This window comes from Mirounga leonina, unplaced genomic scaffold, assembly GCF_011800145.1.
Source record: "Mirounga leonina isolate KUSES-001 unplaced genomic scaffold, KU_Mleo_1.0 Mir_101595, whole genome shotgun sequence".
NCBI lineage: Eukaryota > Metazoa > Chordata > Mammalia > Carnivora > Phocidae > Mirounga > Mirounga leonina.
Genome location: NW_023270158.1, coordinates 8886234 through 8912618, shown reverse-complemented (window position 1 = coordinate 8912618; position 26385 = coordinate 8886234). Strand labels below are relative to the sequence as shown.

The window sequence follows — 26385 nt, the reverse complement described above, 5'->3', positions numbered from 1 at the left end:
GTAAAGATTAAGTCAGAGTTCTCTGGTGCTCCTAAAAGGATAGCAAATTTTTTTGCCTTAAAATTGCAAGAAGGCTTTGGTAGTGGAGCTTATAAAAGCAGGCCTCTTAAATATTCTCTGTACAAAAGGGAGTATAAATTATTATAGCCTTATCTCAAAAGAAATCTGGCAATTGTCTTATCTACTAATTGGCTTTCTAGGAATTTGTCAGAAGGGAAATGAGGTTAAGGTGAATAAAGGTATGTGTACAAGACTAGATTTTATTAGTACAGTGGATAGTAGGAAATGGGCAACAAATAAAATGGTTACTATATAGTGTTACCCTCTGGAATATTACGTACTCATTAAGATTCAAATATTTTGAAAATATTTGGGGGGAAATAAAATATCATCCAAGACATATAAAACTGCATGTAGCATTCCTTTTTCTTCTCACAGGTTGTCATTAGGTAATAGAATTGCATGTTCCCTGTGGATTCTTTTTTAAAATTTTTCTATACTTCTTACTGTTGCTTTTAGAATCAAAGTGGTGAAGGAGTTACTTGAATGATCTGATTTCTTACCTGATCCTGTTGCTGTCAGGGCAGATGAATGAGTATAGCCTTTGCATTGTTGCTATTCCAGGCCCTGAGAAAGTCGGTTCAGTAACTGTGTCTAAAATCTAGCATAGGAGAAAGGGGAACCCTCTTACAGTATTGGTGGGAATGCAAGCTAGTGCAGCCACTCTGGAAAACCATATGGAGGTTCCTCAAAAAGTTGAAAATAGAGCTACCCTATGACCCAGCAATTGCACTACTAGGTATTTACCCCAAAGATACAACCGAAGGGGCACCTGCACCCCAATGTTTATAGCAGCGTGTATAATGTGTATATGTCCACAATAGCCAAACTATGGAAATAGCCCAGATGTCCATCAACAGACGAATGGATAAAGATGTTGTGGGGTGTGTGTGTGTGTGTGTGTGTGTGTATACAGTGGGATATTACCCAGCCATCAAAAAAATGAAATCTTCACATTTGCAATGATGTGGATGGAACTAGAGGGTATTATGCTAAGCGAAATAAGTCAATCAGAGAAAGACAATTGTCATATGATGTCACTCATGTGGAATTTAAGAAACAAAACAGAGGATCATAGGAGAAGAGAGGGAATAATGAAACCAGACAAAATCAGAGAGGGAGACAAACTGTAAGAGACGGAATCATACGAAACAAACTGAGGGCTGCTGGAGGGGAGGTGGGTGGGGGGATGGGGTAACTTAACCGGGGAATGGACGTTGAGGGCATGTGATGTAATGAGCACTTGGTATTATATATAAGGCTGATGAATCGCTGACCTCTACCTCTGAAACTAATAATACGCTATATGTTAATTAATTGAATTTAAATAAAAAATAAAATATAAAAAGTATATAATCTGAAAAAAAAAAAGCTAGCATACAGGGGCTTGACTTAAACTGGTGTCCCCAAAAAAGGAAGTCCTCACGAAACAGTGGGGGTACAAATAGGTGGTGGCATCTAAGAGTCCAGGGGGAGATGGGGGAGATAGCTAGTCCCAGAACTGTACTCAGTATCTGACGACTGCTTCCCTCATTTCTCTCTGCTGTCATCCTGTGCTTACCCATGTTCTTGATTTCCGATCTGTTCTAAGCACTTTTTTTTTTCTATACCAGACTGGATTCTGTCTTGACAGGAATTATATCCTGTGCCACAGGGGCGCCTGGGTGGCTCAGTCGGTTAAGTGGCTGCCTTCGGCTCAGGTCATGATCCCGGGGTCCTGGGATCGAGCCCCGCATCGGGCTCCCTGCTCAGCAGAGAGCCTGCTTCTCCCTCCCCCTCTGCCTGCCGCTCTGCCTACTTGTGCTCTCTCTCTCTATCTCTCTGTCAAATAAATAAATAAAATCTTAAGAAAAATCAGTTTATATCCTGTGCCATAGCCAGAACTGACACCTTCGTGAATGGCCGGTGTATGCCAGGTTTGTTGTCGGGCGCCAAGACTTCATCTATTAGGAGATGAAGTTAGCAAGGCCTGAATGATTTAACATCCCACCATAGCCAGCTGTGGTTCAGGATGGGACTCCACGGTCAGAGGATGATGGAATATCTAAACAGGCAGTTAAGGCAGAAGCACCATTAAATGACAAGCTAATTCTTAGAGATAACTTGCTAATGTATCTAAATAGGCTATGTAATCTCACTATTTTATAATGTGGTTTAAATATTCTCTTAACAAGGGGATACTAGATTTTGTAAGGTTGCTAGATAAAATACAAAACACCTGGTTGTATTGACCTTTCAGATAGACGAACAAATAGCTTGTCGCTAAGAATGTACCAAGTATGTGTTAGTTTCAGTATGCCTTGGATGTTGCATGGGATATATATATATCCTGGCCTATTGTTCATTGCCCATCAGAAATTGAAATTTAACATGGAATCTTAGATTTTCATTTGTTAAATCTAGCCTAAGTTTTGGGTAACTTAATTTGCTTTGAAAGTGGCAAATGTCCAAGTCGAAGGTCCTTCTGATAGTTCAAAACTTGTTCTGATAACCTAGTATGCTGTTCCTTTTTTATGCCATTGGCATGAATTTGGCCCCTGTGGGAGAGGCTAAGGCTTGGCATGTGAGTGTACAGAGCTCAGAGCAGATAGTGGGCTTCTACCAGCAAGATTCCCCTGCATCTAATAAGTGCCTGACTCATTTTGTGGGCTGTGGTAGGGGTGTCCGTTGCTCTGGTTGACAGCTTGAACATTCTCATTTAGGTTCTTATACGCTTGTTCTATCATCTATCTTCCCTAACCTTTTTTTTTTTAAACCATTGAGAAATGATTTATATACCATAAAATGCACCCATTTTATGTGCGTCTTTCCATGACTTTTAGGAGAATCACTGAATTATATGATGATGACCGTATCTTCAGATGCTGGAAAAATGCCTTAAATAAATGATCCCGTTCATAGTTCGTTATTAAAAACTGAGGTGAATGAAGTCCTGTAATGGTCTTATGGTCCTTTAAAAGCCAATTTTGTTAAAACCCATTGGATTGGTGGCTGAGGGGGTCAGAGGTGGCAGAGGGAGCTGAGGCATCAGATACGAGGTTCTGTAGCTATATATAGCGTTTAGCAAGTTGGAGTTCTAGAGACAAACACCCAAAACATGGGCCAGAAGCTATCACACTGCAGTAAAAATGCATTGGAGAAACAGAGGAAGCAACTGGGAATTCTGCCAATTGATGAATGAATAAAATGTGATATATTCAGCAATAAAAAGGAACAAATTATTGATACATGGATGAGCCTCAGGAACATCCTAAGTGAATGAAGCCAGGCACAAGGGACTACATAGGATTCTAAATCTAAAGGGGCAGAAAAGAGATGAGTGGTTGCCCAGGGTTGGGGGCACAGGGAAGTGAAGGGAATATATGTAAATGGCAAGAGGGATTTTATTGAGGGGATGAAGATGTTCTAAAACTGGATCGCGTGGCGATTGTTGATGATATCCCAAGGAAATTTTCCCATTAGGGTGGAATCTCTCTTAAATCATGGACCACAAAGTTGGTTGTTTAAATGCAAATTAGATGTGATTATAATAACCTGCATCTAGCAGTTTTGTGGCACTGAACTCTTGTAGCAAACTTTAAGGGGTCATTAAGTGAATCTTTCAAGTCTTGTTTGCTCTTGTGATTCCCCCCCCCCCCCATCAAAGTAATTTAAAAAGCTGGACTGGGAGAGGCAGCAAACGCCCAGGTCTGAGTGTCCTAAATGGGAGTCTTGGTTCAGTGTGGGCTTTTGATGTGGCTGCACAGGTCTCTTTACCTCGCTTAGTCTCAGTAGAACAATAAAGGCTTTTCGTGAAGAGTAAATTTCATGTATATAAAAGCACACTCTAAAACTTATTCAAGAGCGTTATCTTAATCCTACTGCAGTTAGGACCTTCTGACTTATTAAATTTGAATAAAAATAGGAACTGTTTTAATGACTAGAACTCTAATGTTTTAAAGAAAGATAATCCCTTTCAAACTCTTTTTTGTTATGCTCAGGACAACTTGGTTTAAAGGCTTTGGCTATATTCAAGTGATTGTGATTGTGTTGAGTATTGCTGCTCTCACACATGCAGTAAAGCACTTGAGATGATTGGGTTTTCGAGGTGAGTGTTCGCTGGACGTGATTTCATTGACATTTGCCAAGTCTTAATCCTCATGTTGAAGGCAGTTGCCTTAAAGATGAGAGTATATGTGGCAGTTTGGAGGGATACTGGCCTCAGAGCAAGGGATGAAGATTGAGAAAAGATTTTCTAGACGTAACTTAAGTTCATATAATGACTGACTTCTATATAGAAGTGTTAATAGATAATCGTGTATGGTTGATAGAGGTAGAGAGATCTTAAATTTTTGATAAAAAGATATTAGTTATAACCTAGTGTTGATGGCCCACACCAAAGACTGTTTTTTGTTTGTGCTAGTTGATAAAATGATGCATTCTAACCATGAAAATGCTCAAAGTGATTTTTAAACATGACTTTTTTTCAATTCTAAAACTAACTTGCTATATGGGCCACAGCCTGGAATTGGGCCAAATCTAAGCCTGAAACGGAATCTCCCAGAAGAGGCTGTGGTGGGAACTGCCTCTTGTAGGACTCCCATAACTGGTATGGACATAGTCATGGAGGAAACACAGTGTAGCTAGGGAAGTAGAAAAAAAAAAAAAGAAATTCTAACGTCTATCTCACAGGTTTTTTTCCACAAGCAGAAAGTGGTATGTGGAGCAAACTGAAGGAAGGGTATGATTCTTAAACATTGCAGGTTTCAAGCAGGGCTTAAAAAAAAAAAAAAAATCTAGACCGCACTGGAATAAAACTTAAGACCATCTCAGGTTGAAAAAAGGATAGAAGCTACCAGAGGTGGGGAAAAAGAAATAATCTACAAAGGAATAATAACATACACCAGTAAATGTTAGAATTCCAGTAATATTTAGAGAAAGTATGGTTAAGTTTTTTTTTGTCTTGTGGTCGAGGAAGAAATAGGTAAGTGCTTAACTCAGTATTTAAAAGAAAAACTCAAATATGCTAAAACTTTAAGGGTAATCCCTAGAAGTAAATAAATGGACTATGGCTCTTAATCGGTAAGGGGGAGCAAAACATGAAGGAAAAAGATCACTTGAACTGAAATCAGGAAACTAGAAATCAAAGGAAAAATATGGTAAATAGAAAATAAAGAGTGGCAGAAAGAAGGTGAAATTCAGTCATCATAAAAACACAAGTGGACTAAGATGCTCAGTTAAGAGTTTGCCTGTAGTATAAAATCTAGTTATATGCAACTTGTGAGAGAAGATGTAAAAACCAGTAAGCTTGAAAAATAAAGGGGTTAAGATAAGCCAGGAGAAGAAGGCAAAGAAAGCTGTCTTGTCACCTGGGTGGCTCAGGCAATTAAGCATCTGCCTTCAGCTCAGGTCATGATCCCAGAGTCACGAGATCGAGTCCCACATCAGGCTCCTTGCTCAGTGGGAAGTCTGCTTCTCCCTCTGCCCCTCACCCTACTTGTGCTCTTTAAAAAAAACTGCCTTAGTGACATATCAGACAAAGTAGAATTTCAGGAACACGAACATGAAAGGCACAAAAAGGAGGGGGCATCTCAAAATGATAGGACTGATTGATGACATGCAGCAGTTATAAACTTAAGTAAACCTTACAACATAGCCTAAAGATAAATAACATAAAAATTGACAAATTACAAGAAGAAATAAGCAAAAGTATAATTCTAGTGGGAGAGTTGAGCACAGTGTAGCTATCTAGGAAAATGAATCTGGTGGAGAGGTGTGTTTTTTAAAAAACAAAAGTCTCAGTAACAGAATCATAAACAATATATATTCTTCAAAGTGTACATAGGATATTCTCAAACAAGAGGTTTGCACAAGGCCAAAATGTTAGCCTTAAATTCTGAAAACCAGTCACAGGCCATTTCCAGGTCAAAATTAAAAACAGTGAAGAAATAGCTTATCCTCGTGTGAACACTGTTCTCATTTCTAAAAACTCAAATGTTCTCTAAAGTAAAATGCTATTTCAAATGAAATGGTTAAAAAGCTCTATATTGCATAACTTGTGGAATGCCACAGAAGGTCTAAGAGGGAAGTTGCTGGTCTGCCTTAAAAATAAAATGAAACGTGTTTAAGATAGAAGTCAAGAAACTGGTAAAAGAAAAACAGTAAAGAAGAGTAAAGCCGGGCGCCTGGGTGGCTCAGTTAGTTAAGCGACTGCCTTCAGCTCAGGTCATAATCCCGGGGTCCTGGGATCGAGTCCCACATCGAACTTCCCTTGCTCTGTGGGGAGCCTGCTTCTCCCTCTCCCTCTGCCTGACACTCTCCCTGCTCTCTCTCTGTCAAATAAATAAATAAAAATCTTAAAAAAAAAAAAAAGAGTAAAGCCAAAGAGGAAGTAAAGATAGATAATAAAAGAAAAATCGGTTTAGATGATCTGCACAACCAACAGCTACATCTTTAAAAAGAGTGATAGAGGCAAATCTTTGGCGAGGGACTAAGAAAATAAGGGGTGAAACGGTATTTGGAATGAAAAAAGGTGGCATATGCACATGAACACAGAGTTAAAGCGGTCATTGAATTTAAACTTACGTAACAGGGATTTCCTATAAGTATGTGCATAGAGACATCCCAATGTGTAAGTATATATACACATAGATGCACACATGCACAACAATCTTGATCCAAGAAGTAGCAAATATGAATAAAAAGTTCAATGAAACATAAAAACTGTGCTTTAAAATAGACCTCTCCCTCAAAATAACTTGAAGATTAACCAGTTTTAGGAGTAAACGTTGATGGAAATTTAAAGGCGTGAGCAACCTTTGTTTTTTTCTTTAAGACTTGCCATTGCGCACATTTAAAGGAAAATGAATAAAGCATTTTCTATGGCTAGAACTACAACCAAATAAAGTCAAATAAAAACTGTGGGCCAGTCTCACCTTGTGAACATTGATAGGAAAACCCAAATAAAAATCGGATAAACAGCAAAGCTGTAAAATCAAGTGGGAATTTATACCAGGAATTCAAGAATGTTCAGACACTAGAAAAGCTATCAGTGGAATTTGCCACCTTAGCAAAGTAAAATAAAACCAGTGTATCCATCTACCCCAGTCAATGGCTGAAAAAAGAGGAAAGATTTAAAAACCCATTAGTGATAAAATCTCATGGTAAATAGGAATTAAGAATGCATGAACATCGTACTTCATGTTGACGATTAAGTATGCCCATTCAGCTTGGGTCTGGGACATGATGAGGATGTCGGTTTCTCCTACCTAATATTTCAGTGGAGAGCTTCAAAATGGAATATAATAGCGAAAACTAAGTGCTTAAAGTCTGAATTTGATTATTTGTGGACTTTCTGTAGAAAATCCAAGAAGATAAACCTATATTACGAGTTCAGCCAGGTTTTCTGAGATAAGGTCAGTATTAAAAAAACAAAAACAAACCGTATACCAACAGCAATCAAAGAGGTAAGAGAAAATATCCTTTTCACTATAGGAATAAAAATAGAAACCTGGTAAAACTACAAACCTAATAAGACATATATGGAGAATCTTTAAGGAAAAATTAAATCTTAAGATACAAAAATAAAATATTTACCAGCTATACTACTCCATTGGAGCACTCAGTATTAAAGAAGTTGATTATCCTCAAATTAATTTAGGAATGTATTATAATACAGAAATCCTCCAGATTTTTAATGGAACTCACCAAACAGATTCTGAAATACTTCCAGAATAGTAAATGGACAGACAATATGTGTAAAAGGAACTTAGCAAAGCTTAGGATGCATCATGCAGCTGTAGTACTTAGCATAGTGTGCTGTTGGTGAAGGAGGAGACCAATCGATCAGGATCCAAATAGACAACGTAGAAAGAAACAGAAGACAGTTCTGTGAAGGAGGTGGCACTAAAAATTAATGAGGAATTGATGGATTGTTCAATAAATGCTGTTGGGAAAGGACTTTGATATTGAAAAAGTAGATTGCCTCCTTAGACTTTGTGAGTTCACGACCTTCTTGGGAGCTTTGTCTGTGTGACCTGCAACCAGCTCCCTTCGAGGCAGGGAGAGACCAACAAAAGGGAAAGACCCCTCCGTGGTGGTAGGTGGTGGTTTTGATCATAGCATGAGGAAGGTCCATACGAGGCTTGTCTTGGGGCGACAGCAAGATGTGTGGATCCCCACACATGCCCTCCAAATCTTAAAAGTTCATAAAGATGCCCTTAACTGAACTCAGTCACAGAGACCATGTCAGTGTTTTCACCGTAACCTCACCATCTCGAGGCTGTGTTCTTGGAGCAATCTCTGGGAGTGGGAAAGGCAAGCAGAAGCCATGTTCCAAGGACAGGGGAAGGCTGAGGAGTCTGAGTTCCCGGGTCCAGTGCCAGGGTCGAAAAGTGGTTAATGTCTTTTTTGATCATGTTTCCCAATAGACTGTACACAAAAAAATAATTCCAGAGAAACTGGACGTTTAAGTTGAAAGAGATACCTTGAAAATATTCACAAGAAATTGTGGAGTAACATCTCTATGACCACGCAAGTAGAAGATATTTTAAAATAAAAATGACTAGGCATAGAAGGAAAAGACAACATTTTAGTAGGTCTGGGTGGAGACTTTTCTAAGTCAAAGGACACTATTAAACACACAACTGAGAGGGAGGCAACATATGGGGAGGGTATTTTTTAGCATATATAACAAAACATTAGTATCTGAAATGCAGAAAGAACCCTGTACCTCAATAGAAGGAGAGGGCGCCTGGGTGGCTCAGATGGTTAAGCGTCTGCCTTCGGCTCAGGTCATGATCCCAGGGTCCTGGGATCGAGTCCCACATCGGGCTCCCTGCTCCTTGGGAGCCTGTTTCTCCCTCTGCTTCTCTCTCTCTCTGTCTCTGTCTCTTGTGAATAAATAAATAAAATCTTTAAAAAAAAAATAGAAGGAGAAACCTGTAAGAGAAACACAGGCAAGACTGTACACAGTGAATTCAGAGTAGAAATTGAAATATTTAATACAACCTGTGAAAAATTCATTTTCTTTTTTTAAGATTTATTTAGTTATTTTTATTTATCTTAAATTTTATTTTATTTTTTATTATGTTAGTCACCATACAGTACATCATTAGTTTTTGATGTATTGTTGGTATTAAGGAGGGCACGTATTGCATGGAGAACTGGGTGTTACGTGAAACAATGAATCATGGAAAAGTTCATTTTCACTTTCAACCACCAAAGTGTCATTTCTTTTTTTTTTTTTATTTGAGAGAGAGAGAACACAAGCAGGGGGAGGAGCAGAGGAAGAGGGAGCAGACTCCCCGCTGAGCAGGGAACCTGATGTGGGGCTCAATCCCAGGACCCTGGGATCATGACCTGAGCCGAAGGCAGATGCTTAACCGACTGAGCCACCCAGGCACCCCCCACCAAAGTGTTATTTCTTCATCCAGATGACCAAACTTCAGTCTGAAAAGACAAGATGGAGAATATGAGAATATGTCCACTGCTAGTGCGTGCGAACTGGTAGAGCCCCTTTGAAAAGGCTTTCACCACCATGAGTTGCAAGTATCAAATACCTACTTTGGTGCATGCCCTGCACACTTAATCTGGTGTCCAGGGAGAGTACGAGGATGTTCATCTCAGTCTTATTTATGTGGAGAAAGTGTAAGAAACCCTGTAAATATCTGTTAAGAGTAAATCCAGGGGCACCTGGGTGGCTCAGTCGTTAAGCGTCTGCCTTCGGCTCAGGTCGTGATCCCAGGGTCCTGGGATCGAGCCCCGCATCGGGATCCCTGCTGAGAGCAGGAAGCCTGCTTCTCCCTCTCCCACTCCCCCTGCTTGTGTTCCCTCTTTCACTATCTCTGTCTGTCAAATAAATAAATAAAATCTTTAAAAAAAAAAGTAAATCCATAAAATGTGGTCTCTTCACAAAATGGAAAAACACACTGTGGTTGTAGAATACAGAAGGGGATCTCTCCAGACAATCAGTGTGGTCAGGTGCTCGAAACACATGCTGGCTAATGAACAACTGGTAATGGTTGCTCCGAGAAAGGGGAGATGAATACTGTGATTAAGGCCGGAGGTCCAAGGGGATTTGGGTTTTATTTATATGTGTGTGTGTGGGTGTTTTAAAAGGTATATATGTATATAAGTTGGACATAGTGAAAGTACACGTGCATAGGGAAAAATACAAAACTCAAACTAGATTGAATTTATGAACTGCTTTTCCTTGAATTGTGCCATTTGAACTCTACACTGTCTTGCGAGATAGGCACTAATTATTTCTATGTTCCACGTGAGAAGAAGGAAGCTCAGGGTGCCTTATGACATGCATAGGAGGCAGTGTGGTTCAGAAAAGATTCCAGGCTTTTTTCCTTCCATCATAGGATGCTGTCCCCTGAGGTTGGGTCATTCATTTGTGCTAGCTGTGGATTTGGGTTTCATCTCCACTCTCAAGCAGCTTCCATCACAGTGGGGTACCTGGGTAGGCCTGTGCTTACAGAATGGAACCAAGTTGAGTTCCCAATAGATGAAACTTCTGGTACCCTTTTTATCCTCCAACCAGTTTCTGCAAACAAAATCGTTGATTGATTAAAACAAAACAAAAGATGCTTGGTTACTCTTTACACCTTATTTTGCCAGACTTCAAAATGTCATGAGAAATGTGGTAATAACTAACATTGGTGAGAGTTGGCACAACATAATAGTGCTATTATTTTTAAGAAGCAATTTCAGTTGCTTCAAGAAGAAAGCAGGGAAAGGAGTGAAGCTGGAGCTTGTATTTCTAGAAGGCAAAATCACCTTAGGAAAAGAGAAGGTGGCTGGTAGTTACTATGATCAACTCTTAGGTATTTCTTACTCACATTTGAGTCTGATCACCCTCAGTAGAAAGTGTAAGTTTTTCTCAGAAAAGGAAAGACTTCTAGAAAGACTCTGCACTTATTTAAGTCCTTGTTATTGCAGGCAAATGCATATGCAAAAGAACTTTTTAAAATGTTATAATGCATTTAAAATGAGAATAATTTTGATCTGTAGGAAGTTTTCTATAATAGTATTTTGTTTGAATAAAGACATTTGAACTGAAAGAAGAAAGACAGTGTTAAGTGAATTTTGGGTTTCTAATATTTCAGTGGAATATATCTACATATAGTCTCACTTCTTTGTGAATAAGGGTTATGTTTTCACTCTGGGGTTTCCACACTATGAGCATATCAAAATTTTTAGACTCAAGAAAATATTTTAGAATAAAACAAATATTGATATATTAACTTCTTACTACAGGTGTTTTAATGAAAGATGTTTCATCTATAACATTTGGTGGAGACAAGTGGCCAGAAAATAAGTTTGAAATGAGAGAATAACTCACCAGTTATGAGTTCAGTTAAATATAATTTTGATTTCAATCTAAATGGCCACTTATGATACATGGAAAAAATGATACATAATCTGTGGTATGAGCCAAGACTTGTCAATGAATAATACATGGCACCTTATAAATTTAAAAGAAGTATATTTAATAAGAATATAAAATTTATTTTAGAGTAGAGATAAGTACTGTATTAGTATCCTACACAAAGTGATTAAAAAAAGCCATCTCATGAATAAAGTAATGAAAAGCGAGAGAAAAATTGTAAGCTACAACCTGGAATGATCATTTTTTCCCCAAAATACCAGAAACATTCCAGTTTTTCATTTATTTGTCTTAAGTATTCACAAATGAGATATTTTGAGGTAAATCAGACATAGAGATTATCTGGGAGGAGAAGTTAATTTTTGCTGAGTAACTCACTTGTTAGTATCATTTTTTTCCTTTTTGAGTAGCAACTAGAGTGGAATTGGAAGGCAAAAGTGAGCAAGATGGAGTCCTTTAGTCCCTCAGGAGCTCAACCCTAGCAGGGGGGATTTTCTGTAGATACAAATGGTTATAATTCAATGTGATAACCATAAATAGCATGGCTCCCCCACTTAAAAAGTAAAACTGGTGAGAGCCAACTCTGAAGCATCCATTTTACTTAAAGCCCCAGTTCCTTAGTTTTGCATTCCAGGTCCTTCTCTTTTATATCTACGTCTTTAGAGTTTCTCTCCCAATACCCCACCCTTCCTCCCGTGGGCTCTCCCTCTCTTTTGCCTCCCCCTCAACACACAAACTATTCTTTAGCCACAGTAATTCCCTCATCGTTCTCTGAACTTAAGTTTCTCTTTCATATATGTATGACTTTGCACATGCCTGTTCTCTCCACCCAACTCCCATCTTCATTCCCAATGAATGCCTACTGTTCTCTTAAGACTCAACTCAAACACCACCTCCTCTGAAGCCTTCCCTGACTTCTCATCTTGGTTATAGCAGTCACCTCCATGAATTACCATTTTGTTTGTTTGTCTGCTGTCTCCACCAGGTAGTGAATCCAGGAGGGCAAAAATCCTATTTTCTATAGCACAGTGTTTGGCATGTAGTAAGAGTTTAATAAATGCTTGCCAAATGAATAAATGAGTGCAATAATGGAGTATACAGAGGGGTTAGAATGACTTCTGTCAGGCCTTTTACCCGACAGCATGCAGCAGGTGCCTGCACTACCTAAAAGTTCGCTCTCAGCTGGGTATCAAGATAATGGATTTGGCATCAGTCTGTGCTAATAGTTGTCAAAAACTGAAGGGCCTGAGATTTTTCCCTACTTGCAAGTAACAACTGAGCCAGCCACAGTTTCATAGATGCTGAAAGAACTAGCCAGTTCCTCAGCTAGAGACCAGGGACTTCATTACTCATGATACAATTGTCAGCATCAGCTTCATGTTTGTACCAGTTCCTTCAAGTCCTGTGGAGGTGACACATAGGTGGGCCTGGCTGAATGTTGCACACATGGTGCATTTATAGCCCAGGGTAGGAGCTCTGAACACAGGAAACACAGTCTTTTAAAGGGGACTGTTGGCAAACCTGCCCATCCTTTGCCCCAGAGGGATCTAGTACCTTTATAATCCTGGAGAGCAAACACACCTGCCTTCTGCTCTGGGGGGAAACACTTTCTCTATCTGCCAGGACTGCTGGCTGTGTAGGACCAGGGCTAGGGTAAGTAAGGCAAGTGAGGAACCTAAATGTTGTGTTACATTTAAGGAGGTGCTCTCTCTGGTGCTGGCCCCGCAGTTGCACAACCTTTGGGGTGGGTATCTCTCTCAATTTGGAACCCTAGGTGCCATGTTTGCCTCTTTCTAGTCCTGGCTCTGTAATACACAAACAGCCTTGGGGAGATACTTTGGAACAAAAGCTGTCAGTGCTTTTGCTCAGAAGACCTGCCAGAATGTGAGACATATATGGAGAATTGTTTCCAAGCTATAAGTAATTCCCTAGTTATAAATACATGATATTAAGTGTCTCTCACCTCTGTAACCTGTTAACAGGGCCTCTGATACTAATACCTTGGAAATGCTAGTAAAAATCCAAATATCCATCAACAGGTGAATGGATAAGAAAAATATGCTATGTCCATATACTACTACTCAGCAATTTAAAGGAATGGTCTATTGATATATTTTTAAAAACATGATGGTTATCAAAATGATTGTACTGATGGAAAGAATCCAAAAGAAGATCTATCCTTATCCATCTATACTGTGTGATTCCCTTTATGTCAAATAAGAAATGCAATCTAACATATTGTGACAGCAGGTCAGTGGATACAAAAAGACAAGGAAACTTTTAAAGGTGTTGGAAGTGTTGATTGTCTTGATGATTTCATGAGTATATACACATCAGAATTTATCAAGTCATACACTTGAAACATGGGTGGGTTATTGTGTGTCAAGCATACCTAATAAATGCATTTTTTAAAAGGATCTTTTAGGTTCATAAATAAATTGATGCTTGACTTACCACTGGGTTCAGAGGAGAAGTATGATGCCTTACAAGTAGTCTGAACTTTCTCAACTTGCATCTAGAGTGAAATTCTTCTGAATTGAAAGGTAATACGTAAATAAAAGAGACAGGAGCACATGGGACCCATAAAGGGGCTGTCAGTGATGCATAGCTGGTGTGAGTCAGCACAGTCAGATTGCTTTTCTCCTAATATGTACCTGAGATCACTGTCTGAAAACACAGGTCCTGTGGGGGATGGGTGTAGATCACTTAAGCAATATGGAGCAATTAGGAGAAAGGAAGTCTGAGTTGCAGCTTAGGATCATAGAAAAATGTGTGTGTTGTAGGAAGTAGTAGAGAAGGAGATGGAGGTGGAGCTGTATTAAGATAGTTCATGAAAATAAGTTGTTCTATGACATAGGTACCTGATAATTATTTGGTGGATGAATGGACAAATGGATGAATACTGCCTTCAGCTAAGGAGTTGCCTTTCTCTTGGCATGTTTACTTAAGTAGATTGGTTGGATTTTCTATGCAAAGTACATTGTAGCTTTCAGAGGACTAATTAAAAATTACTTACATACCAGCCAGCCTGTTGGTATAATCATAATCAACATGTATTGTGCTGTGTTCTAAGACCTATACCATTTGGGACCATGGAGATCCATCCATAAGAAATGGTCACTCTTTGGTTGTCACTGTTGTTACATAAATTAACGGATTTATTATAGGCTAGCGATGTTTCAAATGGTGTAGCTTCTACTGGTCTTTCAATTCCTTCAGTCTTCTGATGGCCAACTTTACTGTGATGGCAGAAATGGTGTTGTAGATCCAGGCAGGAACCACAATGCCAGATCCCCACAGCTCATCTTTTCATCTTGGTTTTGGCCCAGAAGGAGCAACTGTACTTAGTGTGCTGGCTTATTTCAATCTTTTTCACCTTTTTCCTGAGGGAGGCACCATAATGGGTCCCATATTTACCAATGATTCCAACTTTCTTGCTGTGTTTAGCCATGTCCCTGCAGCCCAGAGAGCATGGTCACTCTTTAAATGTTAAGAAGCAGTCATCTAAGCAACATTGAGAACAAAAAACTAAGCTGGGTTTTTGGAAGATCAACTCTCAACTGGGTTTCAGAAAATGGAAGAGTTCACTTTGGGTTGAACTTCATGAAGGAAGTTGGATATGAGTTCTGTGTTGGAGGATAGATTGTAATTGGATTGGCAAATGAGCAGGGAGAGGGCAATTCAAGAACAAAGACATGTGAGGAGAGCAGTCTGACATGAGTTGAGGGAACATTTTTGTAAATGATGGATGGGCACATGGGACCAGGTTAGTAAAGATATGGAAAACCAGGCAGAAGAGTTTAGATGTTACAAATAGATAATTGGGGGCCTGTATAAGTTGCATTTATTTGCAAGTAACACAGAAGTGACTTTAACAAAAAAATATTTTCTTTACTTACAGGAGTTGCCTGATGATGCCCTCAGGGAACCAAGTCCTGAACATCCTGGCCTTCTTTTCTAATGGTTGCTATGTCATAGTCCTAAGATGGCTGCTACAGCTGTAGACATCACTTCTACATTCATGTTGGGGCAAAAGGGGAAAATGGTTTACCTGCCAGCTCTCCTTTCCTACTTGTCTTTTTCTAAAGGGATCAAAATCTTTTCTAAAAGCCTTTGTCAGGCTTGTGGTTTTGTTTCATTAAACAGAACTGGGCCACATTTCATATGCCTACCCCTAGAGGCAAAGGAAGCTGAGAAATGACGTATTGGGCTTTCAGCCTCTACAATGGAGATGTCAGGGTAGAAGGAGATTATTAATGGCTAATGGGTTAGTAAATAAATATGTGCTACAGAGCCATTGTGGTTCTTGCGCAGGGAAATGGCATGTTGAAAGCCGATATCCCACCCAAGATTGTTCTCAGAAAATTCTTAAAGAAAAAGAGAGCTGGGATGATCTAGATTATCATTCAGAAAGTATTTACCCTTTTCACTTTGCCACTGTGGGCATAAATTTCTCTGCCTCACTGATACTGGGTTTGGCCACGTGATTGACCAATGGAATGTGGAAATGATAGCATATTAGTTCTGAGCCTCTCTTGTTTCTGCTTATATTTGTCTTATGTTTATTTTGCCACTGCTGTAAAAACAACATGCCTTCCTAGGCACCCACTGGTCAGTGTACAGTGAGGGGTACGTAGAGTCATCCTGGTCAACCCACAGACCTGTAGTGTAAAGTAGGGCTGCTCTAGCTCACCTGTAGACTTATGAGAATAAAGATAGATGGTCGTGTTCTTTTCTACTGAGATTTTGTGGTTTCTTGTGACACAGGAATAGTGGTGGATATAATTAATAGTCCTTACATTGAGGTGATCTGCTGAAGGCAATCTGTTACTTAAAATTCAAAATAATATTGACATAAAGCATTTGTACTGTGTTCACACATAATGACAGTTGATGTAGTTTTCTCTGGAAGAAAAGTAGATTAAGTATCACCATTTACCCTTTTATGGAATATTAGTGAGCCATCAGAAAGAAATCTTAACATTTGCAAAGACGTGGCTAGAGCTAGAATGTATTATGCTAAGTGAAATTAGTCAGAGAAAGACAAATACCATATCATTTCACTCATGTGAAACTTAAGAAACAAAACAGATGGACATAGGGTAAGGGGAAAAAAGGGAAACAAGTCATAACAGACAGACTCTTACCTATAGAGAACAAACTGAGGGTTGATGGAGGGACGTGGGTGGGGAATGGGCTAGATGGGTGATGGGAATTAAGGAGGGCGCTGGTTGTGATGAGCGCTGGTTGTTGTATGTAAGTGATGAATCACTGAATTCTCCTGAAACCAATATTACACTATATGTTAACTAGAATTTAAATAAAAACTTGAAACAAAAAAAGTATAATTATGTCCATTTTACAGACTAGAAAACAGAATTGGAGAGGTAAAATAATCTCCTTAAGCTCAGTTGGCTAGTATTTGTGAGACCACTGTTCTTTTTTGGCTCAAAGCACATCATTTTTTTTTTTTTTTAAACAAATCAATTACTTTAGTCCCATGGCTACAAAGGTGTCTGTTGTAGTTCATAATAATATTTCAGGTCCTAGCTTGGGACCACTGTGCCTGGAACATCACATTTTGTAGGTTGAATGAATAACTTTGGGAATGAATGAATGGAATAAGCACTCAAGAAATATATCTGTATTAGAGGGTAAAATCTTTTCTAATCTTACCAAGTATGTAAAATGAGTGGACCCTTTTATTGTCCTACCGTTCCCACTTATACTCTGTCAATCAAAATCCATTCCATTTCGTGAGGGTGGAACTCAGCAAGCTGGTTTTCATCCATGCCTTTATCACATCTTTGGGGGAAGCAAAGAGATTATATTTGTCAGTATATTAGTGGGGAGACACAGGGTGTCTTACTTGCATAGAGGGACTGCCATACATGCTTGGTGTACTATCATTTGTAGTTTATATTGTTAGCATCACTACGGCATCCAGGTAGACCAGAACAGTGAGATGCTTGGGCTCTGGAGATTACCTCAATCATGTACATCAGTCTGTTAAGATAATAAGTGATAGTGAGATGAGAAAGGGAAGGAAGACAGGCAAAGCTGGTGCAGACAAAAGGAGGGGGAAAACCAAAGTAAAAATCCCTGTCTCTGGGGCAAGATCTCAATAGAACTAGGGCCGACACCATTTAAAACATCATTTTTAGTGAATTCTACCACTTTAAGTCAGTTAAAATCATGACAGTAAATTCAAATTAAAGTAAATATTAATTAATAAACAATAAATTCTTTTATCGTCAGTGTTACTATTTAAATTGTAATTAAACTAGACCAGCAACATTTGTTGTGTCATTACCTTCCCAGTGTGCTGAAAGCCCCACCAGGTAAGGATAAGGAGGTCAAAACAAATTTGGTTGGGATGGATCCCTGGGGGGAACATTGTAATGAGGTATAGGGGGCAGGTGGTTTTGGGGAATCTCTGAATACAAAGTCAAAGGGGCTTCTGTAGCATCCCATTGTTCCTGGATAAAGCTACATTCTTTGGCATGGTTCTCAAGATATTTTTTTCTAATCTCACTTTTGGGTAGTTCTCTCACACTACACACTGGCACTCTAAGAACAAACTGGGAAATATTTTTTTTGAAGCAGATTTAGTGACTACAGTTAAAATGCAACTTTGATATAATAAAATTTCCTGTATTGTAGATGGAATGAATTTTCCCAACTCTTTACTTCCTTCTTCTGAGAGATTCATAAATTTGTGTACTTGCTTTGTGATACCCCCAACTAGAGGAAACGGTTTATTCCCCCTCCATTGATGGATGGCTTGGCCATGTGTCTTGGTTTGGACAATGGAATATCACTTAATGGATGAGTAAAAGGTTTAAGTGTGCTCAGATGGTTTGGCTTGGTCTCTTGAAATTCTGCCATCAACCATGAGAAGAACATATCCCAAGTAGCTCCTGGCCCCAGAATGTTGAAGACATCTGTTACACACATGAACTTGATATATAAAGCCTGGAGTTTAGCCTGGCTCTGCCAAGCCTACTCAAGAAATGCAGCCTACTCACAAACCCATGGGCAAGAAGAATTTTGTGCTTGAGGGCTGCTGAAATTGAGAAATGTTCATGGTGTATTAGATAATTCTAAACCTTAGGAATTGTGCCTAATAATACAGATGGCAGGTCCAAACTTGCCTAAATGTAATAAAATTCTTTTTTTGGAAGATTTTATTTATTTGACAGAGACAGCGAGAGAGGGAACACAAGCAGGGGAAGTGGGAGAGGGAGAAGCAGGCTTCCTGCAGAGCAGGGAGCCCGATGCGGGGCTCGATCCCAGGACCCTGGGATCACGACCTGAGCCAAAGGCAGACGCTTAACAACTGAGCCACCCAGGCGCCCTGTAATAAAAATTCTTATGTAGGCCTTTTTATACTAAGAATTCTCAATGGACACAGTAAATATCTCTTATATCTCTAGGACTTTATTAAATATAACTTCAAGCAATGTGGAAGCAGAATGTGTTTAGGAAAAAGTATTAAACGTATTCTGAGATACTGTATTTTTCCTACTTGATTATTAACCTCCAAATATTTTGTTTTTATTAGTTACGGAGGCAGTGACTCATCAGTGATTCATCAGTTGCGTATAACACTCAGTGCTCATTCCATCAAGTGCCCTCCTTAGTGCCCATCACCCAATTAGCCCTTCCCCCACCCCCCACCCCTCTAGAAACTGTTTCCTATAGTTAAGAGTCTCTTAAGGTTTGTCTCCCTGTTTTCATCTTATTTTTTTCTTCCCTTCCCCTATGATCCTGTCTTGTTTCTCAAATTCTACATATCAGTGAGATCATATGATACTTATCTTTCTCTGACTTATTTTGCTTAGCATAATACCCTCTAGTTGCATCCATGTCAGTGCCAATGGCAAGCTTTCATTCTTTTTGATGGCTGAGTAATATTCCCTTGTTTAGATATACCACATCTTCTTTATCCATTCATCTGTCAATGGACATCTGGACTCTTTCTATAGTTGGGTTGTTGTGGACATTGCTGCTATAAACATTGGGGTGCAGGTGCCCCTTCAGATCACTATGTTTGTATCCTTTGGATAAATACTGAGTAGTGCAATTGCTAGGTGGTAGGGTAGCTCTGTTTTCAACTTTATGAGGAACCCCATACTGTTTTCCAGAGAGGCTGCACCAGTTTGCATTCCCACCAGCAGTATAAGAAGGTTCCCTTTTATATGCATCCTCTTCAACATCTATTATTTCCTGAGTTGTTAATTTTAGCCATTCTGACAGGTGTGAGGTCGTAGCTCATTGTGGTATTGATTTGTATTTCCCTGATGCCAAGTGATATCAACAAAATGAAAAGGAAACAGTCACCAAATATTTGAGACTGATTTTTTTTAATATGTGGACTCTAACCAAAGATTAACCTTCTAAAAATCAGCTTGAATAATAATTTGATGCCAAATGCGTTTGGGCATGAGCTGACTTCAGCTTAGGAGTTACTCGATTTTAGGGTTTTTTTTTCCCCAGCTATTTTTGAAATTGTTTGTCTTGGGCTCAAACAAGAGGGAGAAGCAGTGTGTTTTCCCAGGGAAAAACTTGAGATCAGAAGGCTTGGCATTGAGTGTTGTCTTGATCATGGTTTATGTGCTTCAGCAAGTTTATCTGCTCTGAACTTGGTGTCCCTATCTATCAAATGGGGGCATTAATAAATTCCACTTGGTAGAATAGCTGTGAGGATCAAATGCAATAATGTGTGTGAAAGCATGCTGTAAAGTGCTTGAAAATTATAAAGGTAAGGTATGGCTCAAACACTGTTTCTAAGAGAAAAAAATTACTTAACCTGGTGCCTTGTCTGAAAGGGCTATATGTTTCTGGGGTTAAGTTTCTTTGACTTAGACAAAAACTGTTCTTTTTGTTTTGTCTTTCATTTTGGGTTTGGTACTTGATCCTTCCCTGCCCTGATACTTGATTGCCAGGAGATGAGTTTGCTCCGGTCTTTTCTCTGTCCACAGTGGGAATTGTTATCTCCTGCTTCAGTAAAGAGGAGTGAGATTACTTATTCAGTCTGTCTTTGGTTAGCATTATCAATTTCCAGATTCAGTTGGCTTATAGCTAGTTCAACAGCATCAACAGAATATAGTATTTTAATAAACACAAAATGGTTTAACCACAGGTAGTGTGTTACAAAAACGATTTTTAAAGTCTCTTAGCCCTACAGTTCAGTCTTGGCTGCTTTACACCCAACCTTCTCCTAAATCTTTCTTAGCTTGTTGCCTCAAGTATAAAATAGTGATAATTACTGCTTCTTGGGGTTATTTGCAGGATTAAATGAGATCTACTATCGACTACTCTTCATTTTGAACTTTGAGCAGAGAAATCCCATAAATGCTATAAATTATAGTCTGTAAATTATTGCCTTTTAATTTTTCCATGACTTAAATTTGCTTATGGTCCAAAGTATGTTTTGGGTATATTTTTGAAAGTGTCACAATGGGCTTCTTTACAATAATCAGCTTTGAATTTATTCTCTGTGAAGTGCAGCAGAAAAGTCACAGGGTAATGACAAACTACATTTACATGGTCCTCTAAATGCAATCAACCCATAAATGCAAGGAACTAATTTAACAAAATGCACCATATTTGAGTCTGAATCCCCTCTCTTAGGCAGTGGAAAGTTTCCCTGGCCTTCTCAAGGACAAAGAATAAAAATTATTCACTTGGGAAAAACAGTATTTTGGGTTAAAAGTTTACATGATTAGATCTCTGTTGAACATAACATCCTTGAAGTCATACTTGAAATGGAAAGAACATACATCATTTTTTTTTTTTTTACGAATATAAACTTTTCCCCCCTAATTAAGGTTTTTTGGAAAGGGAAACCTAAATCTGAAGTATATTTCATTGTTCATGGAGTTATGAAAAGGTTGATAAACCTATTATAGATCTCAGATTTCATATGAATCACAGGAAATAAAACACCCACCTTTCTTTCAAACAAGTAAGACACCATGGCTAGTATAGTTTCTGGAATCTAACAGGTACCCAGCTGATACTCAGGCTCATGTAGTGGCAGCAGTTATTCATGCTAAGGCTTGTATTGATTCGTATACATCCATAGTTCTCAGAAAGATTGAGATTATAGAGTTTATTGATGGAAGTCCAAGGACAATATGGGTGAGTTGGATGGACTACTGAGACCAGATCCACTTACTATATCATTTTGAAGTCAACTTTCCATTGTCAGCCTAATTTTGTTGGGTACTCTTTAAGAAGGACCCTGACTTCTCTGCCTTGAAGGCTCCCCAACTCCGGTTGTCAGATGGGTTTGGTTGCTCCTTTCTCACTGCCCCCATCCCCCCTGGAGTGCTTCTATACTTTGTCACAACCCAGTTCTCTATGTACGTACTAATTACACCTCCCCATCTCATTAGTCTAGCAACTCCTCTAGGAAGGCCACTACCTTTGTTCATCAGTATTTCCACAACACTTAACATATAGCAGGCACAGAGTAGTCATTCAGTATTTGAAATAAGTTTGTTGAGTGGATAAATGGAAGAAGGAACAGGTCTCTAGAGGTTGTAAGCTTCATTGCTTTTCACTGCATTCCTCTGATTGCCTTACATCCTTTGAACTAACTTGCTGGCATCGGGAAACCATTAAAAACTGGGGAAGAAGGAAAAGGTTCAAGAAACCAGGGTCAACAGTCTTCCCCACCCCTCACAACATGAAAAAAGGCCTTCTAAACCTATCTGTTATCTTCTCCTTCTTCTACCACCCACCCAAGGAAGGTGTAAGAGTAGGATTCTAGCTGCTGAGGAGAGAGATTGTTAATTACTGCCGTAGAATGGGGTCCACAGAGGAGTTGGACAAGGATCAGAATACAAAACTGGAAATTCTTCAGATTTTCTCAGTGTTTTTTTTCTCTTTGGGAGTTATTGTCAATCAAAGAATGCATTCCAAGGTCATAATAAAATAATTCAGGGATTGTTCACGCCACTGTTCCCTGATTACTGCAGTCAATCAAAAATCCATTTTAAGTTATTTCAACATGTTACTTGGTTTACTCAGCTGCATACCTAACAGGGTCTTTGATTAAACACATGGTGTGGGATTCAGAGTATTGTCTTATTCACTTTGGAAACAGATTGCCCCTTTGCAAATGACCCTCTATGCCCCCCACCACCCTGCCCAGAAGCACTTCTTACTTGAAAGAAAATGTAACCCAGCTTTATAGAAAAAGAAACCTTTCCATTCTAATTGCTTGTATTGTCCATTTTCCAGTTATGTTTTTCTTGGTACAGTACAGTTGCCAGAAGGTGAATGCAGTGCTCGTCCACATACATTTTCAAGGTTTTGTTGTTGTTGTTTCAGTGACAATTCATTTATTATTTTTATGGTAAGCTAGGGAGTGTGGTGTTGATTGCAGCTGTTACCCTCTGTTCTTGCAGTTGGCAGCACAGATTCACTAGGGATCACCTACCCTGTTTACCCTCAAGCCCACAGTTGGAGAGAACTGCTTTTACTCTTACAGCTATTCAGCTGCAATTAAGATGGCACCTGAGAATTTGCAAACTCTTCAGTCCATTAGTTGGTGCAGCGTTTGTGACTACAAATAAAGGTTGCTTTTCTCCTTTTAATTACTTAACTTCAATTTATCTTACACCAGGATTGTCTGGATTCTTGCCAACTTTTGTGTAGTTCTAAAATGCCAGTGACCTTACCTTGTGCAATGTCCTGGGTTTTATTTGAGTGGCTAACAACCATCACGTTCAAAAGTTTGCATTTACTGTATTTATTTTTAGTCATTCTACACTCCATTTTTTGCTAGGGGCTCTTGACACGTATTTGTGAGATAATGTGCAAGAATGATGATAAAATGAAAGTCCTTGATTAACTGGGTGTATACCTGTGTCACTTAATTGTCACCACAGTAATGCTGTATAACAAACACCCTCAGTGACATCCAACAGTATACATTTATTTATCTGATCCAGGCAGGGCTCACTCTCGTGGCTTATGTTCAGCTGCCAGTTGACCAAGGCAGCTTTCTTTTCTTTCTTTCTTTTTTAAAGATTTTATTTATTTATTTGACAGAGAGAGAGTTGAGAGAGGGAACACAAGCAGGGGGAGTGGGAGAAGGAGAAGCAGACTCCCTGCCGAGCAGGGAGCCCGATGCGGGACTCGATTCCGGGACTCCAGGATCATGACCTGAGCTGAAGGCAGTCGCTTAACCAACTGAGCCACCCAGGCGCCCAGCCAAGGCAGCTTTCTTGATACTGGTTGGTCTTGCCCAGATCTCTCTCAATATGCTAGCTGTCAGCTGAGGTAGGATGGCCTTGGCCGGGAAGACAGGAGCACATCAGCTCTGCTCCACTTGTCTTTCACTCTCTAGCAGACTAGCCCAAGAATGTGCTCACAGCAGTGGCAAAGGACAGAAGCAAGCCAGCCTACTTGCACAAGCACTTGTCAAAGCCTCTGCTTGCATCATATTTGCTAATATCCTGTAGGTCAGAGCAAGTCACAGTGCGGAGGAGTCAGTGGGCACTGCAAATAACACGGCACAGGGCATGGAAATAGGAGTCAATTTCTGCATGCTGCTACAGAATATTCCATTCTCAGCCTGTGCATAGCCTCCTTCTACCTTGTGTGGGTCATGCATGCTTTCCCCACCTTGTCTCCCCCTCACAGAATCAATAGCTTGCCCCCTCTTTTGATCATGGGCTCATTTTCCATGTTTCCTTCATCTAGTTTCCTTCTCTGTGTTCTCCTTTCCCTAGCTTCCTTTAAGTCTTGGCCCCCCTTTCTTGTTTTTCTTCTCCCTACCCCATCTCCTTCTTTCCTAAAGAGAAAGTAAAAACCTAAAATTTTCATGCACATGGGTAATTGTTGGAAAGGAATACTTTTGGTCCCTGGAGCTCTCATTACTGATTAACTCCTTAAAAAAGGAAATGCTGAAACCTCTATTTCTCCAGAAACTTAACAGTGTGGGTGGTTCTGGTGTGGGCAGGAAGAGAGAGTCAGACTTAAGTTGTCCTGAAAGGAAAAAAATAAAGTCTCCATGAACCAAACACAGAAGCAAAACCTAAATAGATTCCCCAACATTTTTTTTTTGAAGTTTTCTCCCAAATTTACCAACTGGAAATTTGAACTGGGCTTTTCTTTTTAATTAAGGGTTTAGAATAGATATAGATGCAGGTGGTATTTTGGTTGGTAGTATGTGGTGATGATCGTTGTTGCTATAGCTACCCGAAAATTGTTCAACAGAATATCACTTTATGTTGCAACTTCAAATAAAGGCTGTAGAAGTTCTATGCTTCCCATATAGCTTTAATTTAAAGGCAAAAAGAGTCTGCTATATTCAGGATGGAATCTGTTTCTTAATCTGTCCCTGAAAATACAGCTCAGTGTTCAAAACGGGTCAATTCAGCGGGTCAAGTACATTTTCTTGATAGGTTTAAATGGAGGTCAGCTAGCTGCTTTCACAGACTAGGCCTTCATTATACTAATTGGATAACAACTTAGCAAAGTGAGATATTAAGGTGACTTATTATGGTAAACACTTACTGACGTTTCCCGCTTCTAACCGGTTTCAGGGAAAACAGCCCCACCTTAATATAAAGCTCATACAACGTGCTAATCCTTGATTCAGAAAAAATAACCAAAAAAAATATGTAAAAGTTTCACATACAACACCCTGTGCCTCAAGAAAGCTCAAAGGCATTTTCTCGAATTCTGCTTCCATTAATCTACTTGGGACAGCCTAGACTGGCTCCCATGTGGTTAATTCAATGTGAAATGGTAACTCCACTGCTCAAAACATACTCCATTTAAGAGAGTGGGGACGTGGATATGATTGCCTAGTTCTCTGACCCAAACCCACTTTTCTGCAAATGAGACATAGATTTCTTTTCTATCTACCTGCCTGTTTCAATGGACCATTTCCTTATGACTTAGACTCTTGGAGCCTAAATTTCCTCATCTTTAACACCCACCTCCCAGTGTTGTGAGGGTTAATGGTCAGTGTAGATGAAAGCAATAAGTTCTCAGGTATCATGCAAGTATACGATTTCACAAACAGAAATGTTCTGGTAAGCATTGGGAAAACTCAGATTTCCTCCAATGAACTTTGGTCAATGGTGGGAATCCTGGGTGAGGGCAGCATTATTGGACAATAGATAGTGAGATTTGATTTGTTTTCCATTTTCACGGCCTGGATTTCAAGGCCTTTGCTGGTAGATGTAGTTTCCAGTAAGATTAATTTTCACACATTCTAAGCCGGCTCCAAACTCTAGGGTCAGGAAAAATGGAAGAAGTTGCTTGACAAAGATTCTGAGGCTGTACCACCTGAAGGGCTGTATCTTCATTAAGTATTTTTTGGGGGATGTAATTGATACACAATGTTGCATTAATTTCAGGTATACAACATAATCACAACGTGATATTTGTATATATTGCAAAATTACCAACACAAAGTCCAGTTAATCTCCATTATCATACACAATTACAATTTTTCTTGTGAGGAGAACTTTCAAGATGTATTCTTAGCAATTTTCAAATATACCTGTAGAATATTATTAACTATAATCACCATGCTATGCATTAATCCCCAGGACTTAATTATTTTATAACTGGAAGTTTGTACATTTTGACCTCCTTCACCTATTTCACCCACCCCCACATCTGGCAATCACCGGTCTGTTCTCTGTATCTGAGTTTGTGTTGTTGTTGTTGTTGTTTGATTCCACCTATAAGTGAGGTTGTATGGTATTTGTCTTTGTCTTTGACTTATTTTACTAAGCATAATGATGCCAAGGTTCATCCATGTCGTTGCAAGTGGCAGGATGTCATTCGTTTTTATGGCTGAATAATATTCCAGTGTGTGTGTGTGTGTATGTGGGTGTATCTATATATCACATTGTGTATATAAATATATATATGTGTATATATGTGTGTGTGTGTGTGTATATATATATATATAT

General features: G+C 39.2%; 1 long non-coding RNA gene and 1 pseudogene across 1 annotated transcript in view; one reads left to right on the top strand and one right to left on the bottom strand.

Annotated features, from left to right (window-relative positions):
• Window positions 1–26385, top strand: part of LOC118007710 — a 621984-nt gene that overhangs the window by 348125 nt on the left and 247474 nt on the right. The window lies entirely within an intron of this gene.
• On the bottom strand, window positions 14630–14885 carry LOC118007702 (annotated as a pseudogene).